This window comes from Peromyscus californicus, unplaced genomic scaffold, assembly GCF_007827085.1.
Source record: "Peromyscus californicus insignis strain IS unplaced genomic scaffold, ASM782708v3 Scaffold_5__1_contigs__length_169319896, whole genome shotgun sequence".
Classification (NCBI taxonomy): domain Eukaryota; kingdom Metazoa; phylum Chordata; class Mammalia; order Rodentia; family Cricetidae; genus Peromyscus; species Peromyscus californicus.
Genome location: NW_026294573.1, coordinates 81,107,913 through 81,116,905, shown reverse-complemented (window position 1 = coordinate 81,116,905; position 8,993 = coordinate 81,107,913).

The following is an 8,993-nucleotide window of genomic DNA, read 5'->3' as shown; positions in this document are numbered from 1 at the left end:
TTAAATTTTTGCAAAAGTATCAGACAAATCCAGTATTTTAAGGAAATACATTTGACATGGGTCATGGAGTTAAAACATGCAAGAGAAAATTGTAAAACTTCTTATTAATAACTAAATGAGATTATTTTTGTGACTGACTATAAACAGGTTTCTTTAACAGTCATCAGAGTATAACTATTATAAGACTTCTTCCAGCACTTTGCTTCTTCCTATTCCCATGGGGTCTTCATTTATCATGGTCTCTCTTTCCTTGTTCTCCCTCTCTGTTCTTGATCCAGTTGGGATCTCCCGCTCCCCTAAGCTCTCTTTCCCCCATTCTTGCCCTTCATTACCCCCACCTCACGTCCAGTTTGCTCATGTAGATCTCATCCATTTCTCAGTGTTGGGCGATCCCTGTGTCTTTCTTAGGGTCCTCTTTACTAGGTAGCCTTCCTGGAGTTGTGAGTAGCAGTCTAGTCATCCTTTGTTTTACATCTAGTATCTACCTATGAGTGAGTACATACCATGTTTGTCTTTCTGAGTATGGGTTACCTCACTCAGGATAATTTTTTCTAGATCCATCCATTTGCCTGCAAACCTCATGATGTCATTGTTTTTCTCTGCTGAGTAGTATTCCATTGTGTGTATGTACCACATTTTATTTATCCATTCTTCAGTTGAAGGGCATCTAGGTTGTTTCCAGGTTCTGGCTATTACAAACAATGCTGCTATGAACATAGCTGACTATGTGCCCTTGTGGTATGATTGAGCATTCCTTGGGTATATGCCCAAGAGTGGTATAGCTGGGTCTTAGGGGAGATTGATTCCCAATTTTCTAAGAAAGAGCCATATTGATTTCCAAAGTGGCTATACAAGCTTGCATTCCCACCAACAGTAGAGGAGTGTTCTTCTTGCTCCACATCCTCTCCAGCATAAGCTGTCTTCAGTGTTTTTGATCTTAGCCATTCTGTGAATAGGAAGAAGCAAAGTGCTAGAGAGGCCCATAGAAATCCACAAAGATACCCCCACAACAGACTACTGGCAATAGTCCAGAGAAAGCCCAAACTGACCTACTCTGGTGATCAGATGGCCAAACACCCTAATTGTCGTGCTAGAAATCTCATCCAATGACTGAGGAAGCAATGCAGAGATCCATGGCCAGGCCCCAGGTGGAGCTCCAGGAGTCCAATCAGTGAGAAAGAGGAGGGATTGTATGAGCGAGAGAGGTTGAGACCATGATTGGAAAAAGCTGAGGCAAAAACAGCCAAACTAGTGGAAACACATGAACTATGAACCAATAGCTGAGGAGCCCCAACTGGATCAGGCCTTCTGGATAAGTGAGACAGTCGATTAGCATGAACTGTTTGGGAGGCCCCCAGGCAGTGGGACCAGTACCTGTTCTTAGTGCATGAGCTGGCTTTTTGGAGCCTGGGGCCTATGCTGGGACACTTTGCTCAGCCTGGGTGAAGGGAGGAGGGGACTGGACCTGCCTTGACTGAATCTACCAGGCTGAGCTGAATCCACAGGGGAGTCCTTGCCCTGGAGGAGATGGGAATGGGGGGTGGATTGGGGGGAGGGCAGCGGGGGAGGCAGGAGGAGGGAGGACAGGGGAATCCATAGCTGATACGTAAAATTAAATTAAATTATAAAATTAAAAAAATAATAATAACAAAAATAAAATAAAAAAAGACTTCTTCCAAATTATTTTTTTTGTCAAATGATGGTGTCAATAATGGCATAGACTATGAGAAAATATTCATAATTATTCAGTAAATGACTCTTTTTATTTTTGAAATGATAATTACAACATTTATCCCTCCCCTTTCCTCCCTTCATACCCTCCCATATACCCCTCCATGCTCTCCTTCAGATTCATGACCTCTTTGTTTGACTAATTATATACATTTATGTTCCTGAATATAGCTTGTTCACTCGGTAATGCTACATGTATATATGTTTTATGCGCTGACCTTTTGACACTGGACAACCAATTCATGTGCTCTTTCCTGGGGAAGGTCACTTCTCCCATGCCCAGCATACATTGGTTACTTACTGTTCTTTGTGTAAGATTGAAGCCTCATGGAATGTTCTATGTCTTGTTTGGCAAGTTCACTGTGTCATCCTTGTTCATCTCACATTTGGGCAGTTATGTTGGTGAAAATTTTTATGTATAGATTCTGATATTACTAGGAGACACAATCTCACAGCAAACTCCATCATCCTCTGACTCTTACAATTTTTTCTATCCACCTTCTGCAACAATCTATAAACATTTGTTCTTATACTCACAGATAAGTATTGTCTTCACCCCTCATCAAGGAAACTTCTTTTGAAACAGAGATCTTTACAGACAATCACAACCAATCAAAATACAGAAGTTGTAGAGCTCAGTCCCAATGGGTACATCTACAATATGCTCTGGCACTTAAGGCTCAGTAAAGATCCCTTCTGTAAATGGTTCCTATCACTCAAAGTCAAAAACAAACAGCTCAATAAAAGATAAGACAAGTATCAGGGATAGAGAGATAGGCCAGTCTTTGAAGTGACTTCCATGCAAACATGGAGGCCTGAGTTTAGATGCCCAGTACCCATATAAAAAGCAATGAGAATGCATCAAGTTCCTTTAATATCAGAACTGTGTGATGGAGTGACTTTGTAACTCAACTGGCCAGCCAACCTAACTGAATCTGTGAGCTTCAGGTTCAATGAGGGACATTGTCTCAAACAACAAACAAAAACAAAAAACCTCAGGTGAAGAGTGACTGAGGAAGAACCCTTCCATCAACCTTGTGTCTCCACATACATTCACCCCGCACACACAAACCATTGATCATCATGAAGAAAAAGATCAATAAAATTAGATACTTGCAAAGATGAAAAAAATTACATCTGATGGAGCATAAGATGATACAACTGCCATGAGAAAAATTATGACAGATTCCAACAATAACTTAGAATATATGTATGTATGTATAACTGGAATCCAAAAAACATCCAGTAATGAAATTAATTAGAAGAGATGAGGAGATAGCTTTATGTGTAAGAATGCTTGCTACCCATCCATGAGGACCTGAGTCTGGATCTCCAGCATCCATGTGAAACTTGGTGTGGCCTTGTGTACCCATAATCCCAGCGTTAAGGATTGGATTGGGCACAGAAATATTAGAAAGATTTCTGGGGCTTGCTGGTCAGCCAGAGAGAGAGAGAGCGGGGGTGGGGGGGAGACAGAGACACAGAGAGAGAGGGAAGGAGGGAGGAGAAGCAATGAATAGGTGAAAACACCTAATGCCCACCTCTGACCTCTGAATGTACATACACACACACACACACACACACACACACACACACACACACACACACACACACACAAGCACATGTTCACACACACAAATTCACTCAAAAAGGCAAGCACATGAATTATCATGGAGAAATTACTATAAAACTGAACTGATCCCGGTGTCCATCAGATGGGTAACATGTAAATCAATATAATCCATACAATGGAATACTATGTAATTTTTTTTAATGAAGCAAGGGTAATTTACAACTCTAAGTTTAGTAGAAAAAATTAGTTTTGTTAGGACATCTTATTGATAACTTCAGGTGATTATATAGTATGGGTAAATCTCATCATCAATGTAAAAGCTTTAGAACAATTAGGTGTATCTGGCAACTGTGTGAAACAAGCAATTAAGTGAAGGTATGAGGAGACAATCTGGTACAATATGGATGTTCTTTATCTTTAGAAGTGTGTGGGTTGTGTAGCTCAACGCACTTGTCGGTTCTCAGCACGTACCTCAAGACTTTCACATTCCACTGCATGAGATTTTTCCAAAAAAACATAAAGGGGTGAGCATCAAATCCTAGCAGGACAACAGATTTTAAAGTGTTTAGAGTGTAAACTCCTTCAGTTTTTTGAACTACAAATTCTAACTTTAAAAGGTGTTATTGAGACAGTTGTGTAGCTTGATCCATCCCTGGTGCATGAGCAGGCTTTTTGGAGCCCACTACCTATGGTGGGACACCTCACACATCCTTGAGGCAGGGGGAGGGTATTGAACTTGCCTCTACTAAAAGTACCCAGGCTCTGCTAACTCCCCATGAGAGGACTTACCTCCCTGTAGGAGGGAAATGGGGGGGTGAGTTAGCTGGGGGGGGGAGGCTGGAGGGGCCAGAGGAAGGAAGAAGGGGATCTGTGATTGGTATATAAAATGAATAAAAAAAAATTCTTAATAAAAAAAGGTATTGTTGAATAGACTGGTATACATGCTATAAAGTAAGTATTAGCAAAATGTCAGCAGTACTTCCTCAAAGATTAAATACACCTGACCTGGAGGGTATAACTCAGTAGCACAACTCACCTAGCAAGAATAAATAAGGTCCTGGGCTTGAACCCTACCAGTAAAATCCAGAAATAAAAGCCTGAAACAAAAGCAAAACAAACAAGGGAAAACTCACAGCATTATCATGGGATCCAGAAATCCCTCTCTTGAACATAATCAAAATGTAGAAGAAAATATGACCAAAATATTATATGTAAATGTATATATTAGTATTATTTATAATGGCTCGAAAGTAGAAGCAATGTTTCCAATAGTTGTATATGGCTATTTATACTTCTGCAGATTCACATAATGATTTATCATTCAGCAAGAAATAATTGAAAATTGGCATGGTTTTGTAGCTGTAATGTGTAAAGTATCATAGAACTAATTTCTACGACAGTTTCAGAGATTTATAACAGAAAAAAAGATCATTGAATTGTACACATTAGAGAGGTGAGTTGTGCACTGTGTGAACTCAATTTGAACAAGTCCTTTCATATGGAAACTGTCAATTATAACATCTTAGTCTATAGTTATATTTTGCTGTATACTTGAAAACTTTTTAAAACAAGGCAATCTGTGTAAGATCTTGATTGTAATTATCTTGTGTTTAAAGATATCATACAAAAAAACTGTTATCAGTGCCACAGAGACTTCTAGTTAGAAAAGACCACCTGCTGTTGCAGCAACATCCATTCTGGCATCCCTGATATGTGTAATCTAAGGCCTCCAGACATTAGTGCATGGTAATGGTGTAGCATCCTTGTTTCACTCTGGACACTGAAAAAAGTATTTCTTGCATACTTCTGAAACAAACTGCATGTCCCTCTAGCTCACTAGAACTTGTATGTAACTTCTGGGAACTCTTTTTTGTACTTCATCTTACCCCCCATATGAAGGATTCTCCCCTAGTTTTTCAAGCTTTACTTGTCTCAACTTTTCAAACTTTTTTTCACATACAGAATAATCCAAGACTTTCACTATATTGGTGACTTGTCTTTGAAATTTTTCACTTTTTCCAGAATGTGCAAGTATTCTATGATTTCAATAGTATTGCCCAGGTAAGGTTTGATTAACACAAAGTAGATAGGAATGATCTCATTCTCCATCTAAGGCATTTTACTTCCATTAATACAAGACAGAATTACAATAGCTTTTCTAGGCAACTATAGCTCACTGCTATTGAACTTAAAACACGTCAGCCTCTATTTCCATGCATTACTAAATACACGGTGTTTCTTCTATCTTTACCTGAAATGTTCTTTTTTAAAATTCAAGGACTTTCCTCAGCAAGTGTTTTCAGAGTGCTAAGTGTCTGGATGCCTGGTTTAGTGGCCACCTACCTCTGAGAAAGCTGCTTCTCTAGATTTGCGTCATTTTCATGATGAATAAAGCATGGAGAATCGCTCTCAGCTGGTAGTGATATTCATAGACTTTCCAGATTGGAAAAGACCTTAAAAGACCTGCTCATCCCTCCTCCTGTCACCAAGGATGATGATAGCTACACTTATCCTCTCCAGAGAGAGGGCAGCAGCTGTCACCAATCTCTCTGGATCTCCAGGCTGTCCCTCCATGACCCAGTCTCAGGTTAGCATATTCCTGTCGATTAAGAATTTTGAGGGCCTTGGATGAATGCAGTACTGAAATTACCAGGAAGTAGTGGAAATAATTCGCCTGCACTCAGCGTCTTCTGCCTATAGCATCTGCCAAGTGGGGAGAATTGTGGGCAGGCAGAGATGCAGTGTGTGCCATTGCGATGAGGGGGCCTGGAGATCCTGCACCATGGCCAGATAATTGCTTATTCCCAGCCATCCATGTGCAGGGGATGCTATGAATAGAACTCCATTTCACTACATGCTTCCCATAACCCCTGAGGGGACAGATCTTTCTAAGGAAAGCAGGACCATACAGTATCTGACAGAGAGGGTCATTCTCCTCAGGGACTGGATAGATCCTGAGATCTGAAGATTTTTACTGGCAAGAGTTGTACATTCTCAGTCTCGGAAGTGTTTTTGTGCTCTCTTGATCTTAGCTTTATACTTACATCAGTTTTATAGCTTTTACAATGCTTTTGTGAGTTACAATATAGCAGAACTAATGGCAAAGTATAGGTTTTTAGACTCCCAGACTGGCCCTTATAGATACAGAAAGCTTTCACTACCCCAAAATGCATATTAACTGTAGTAGTTTTTTAACATATATGCACAAATTTTGTGCATTTAAAACTTCTGCCTCCATGAAATGGAGTTTGAGTGCCCTCTCCTTAAGTTTAGACAGCACTTACCATTTTTTTTTCTAACAGAGAGATTGTGGAAAGGACAACACAATAACATTTCAATGGAAAAACAGTGGCAGACACTGCCTTCACCAAGCAATTGAGTCAACAGAACGGCAATGAGGATAATGACTACCTAGTAGTGGCCTCATAGATTGCAACCTGTGCATCCATACAGCACCTGACTCAAACGAGCCCTATGTGTTTGTTTTAATTTGAAATGTTTGCTTGTGTGTGCATGTGTGTGTGTGTGTGTGTGTGTGTGTGTGTGTGTGTGTGTGTTATGTTATTTGTATATGTGTTACACACGTGAATGCGTGTCTACTACCATGTGTGCACAAAAAAGCCATAAAAGGATGTTGGTGTCTTCCTCTATGACTTTCAATCTCATAGCCTTGAGACAAGCTCTCTCACTGAAAGAGATTCTCACACTTGCTATTAGGCTGGCTGCCCAGCAAGTTCCTAGGATTAACCTGTCCCAGACTTACAATGCTGGGGTTATTATATATACAACAGCCATGCTTAAATTTTTATATGGATGTCAGGGATTTGAACTCAGGTTTTTATACTTACACAAGAACTGCTCTTAGCCACTCAGCCATATCTCCATTTCCCCTCTTTAAGTGTACACTCTAAAAAATGCAACTTTTGATGTCTTAAAATTCTTTTTTGTATTTTAATTTTTTTTATTTTGTGTGTATGGGTGTTTTGTATGTTTGTCTTTGTTCCTGCTCCTTGCCTGGTTTAAGAAGAGTCTAACCTCTAACTGGAATTATAGAGACTTGTGAGCTGCCATGTGGGTCCTGGGAATTGAACCTGGGTCTTCTAGAAGAGTAACCAAGGCTTTTAAGTGTTGAACTACTTCTCCAGAACTGATAACTTAAGATTTGCAACAATTTTATCTTTGATTTTGTGTTCTGTAAATAAATTGCAATAAGAAAGTAGACCACATCTTTTTTAGAAGAGGAGATATATGCAACATGCATGTGTAGAATTCCTTGTCTCTATATATATATATATATATATATATATATATATATATATATATATATATATATATATATATATTCAGGCTGCTCCCATGAGCACTGCCTTCCAATGGACCTGTGGTATATTACTGTTCCATGAGATCAAAATCATGAACAAGATGAATGTGTTAACTGGGTAAGAGGACTACCAATAACCATTAGAAGTGATTCTATCTTTTGAGTGTGCTTTGGAGCGAAACAACGCAGTGGTGTACATTAACAATATAAAATCCTCTTCTATCCTTTCTGAGTACAGTTGCTTCCTTAATTTCAATCATCTGCATATACTAAGAGTAACAAAAAATGAAATACCTGAAAATTAATGTGGTTTTGATTTCATCAGTATGGCAAAAGTCTATTGTTGTTCAAATGTGTGCATATCAAAAAGTGAACTAAAAACAGTTGAATTAGCTTGGTGCAGCATTTCTTTTGGTTAAGAACAAAACACATACAAGTGTAAATATCTAAATACGAATTCCACAAATTTGTCCTTCTAAATATAAGTTAAATGTTCTTGTATTTATATTTAAAACTGTCAATGATAAATGATAAAATTCACTGAAATAATTATTTTTTCTATTTAGAATGGCAGTGAATAATAAATAAACACTATGGCAAGCTGAGAGAGAACTTGTTGAAAGAAAGGGAATACTTACAGTTTAGAAACTTCACTATTTTCCTGATGTTTCAGACAGGAGATTGTACAACTTCATCTTGCACTGGTCCTCCAAAGTTATGTACCCAGCCTTGCACGCACCTTAGATGTTACATAAGCACCTCTGATTTTTTTTCAAAATACTTAATTCCAATATAATAACCAATAAATACCAGGATACCTGAAATAAATTCTTTACATTTTCAAGGTCATGCAAGACAAGTGAAGACCCAGTGATGACCATAGAGAATGAAAGAGATCATGTCTTAAAGAATAAAACATTCAATCAGACATCAAATGCTTAGATTTTTTTTTTTACGTCCAATGAACCCAAGATCCAGAGGGATGAACAAAATTTGCCCAAAGTAATGAAGTAAGTCAGTAATAAAGATGCCTTAGCATCCACCTTCCCAGCATAGGGTTCTCTCCAACATGCCAGGCTCAGCTACAAACATTTTTGCCTCATGAATGTTTTTATCCCATCAGAAACACCAGCAGAAAATCACAGAAAAGAACAAAAACTTTCCAGTATACCTCAGAAAGTGCATGAAATGTCTTTGCTTCAGAAGATTTAAGACCTATGCAATGGTTTACTCTAAGTTATCCCAAGGCCAGCACTGTCACCATATCCTAGAAACTTATTTGAAATATAAAGTATTGGGTCCCATCCTAGACGAACTAAATTAATAAATCCAGAGTTCTGATTAATGAGACTTCTGGGTAATTATGCT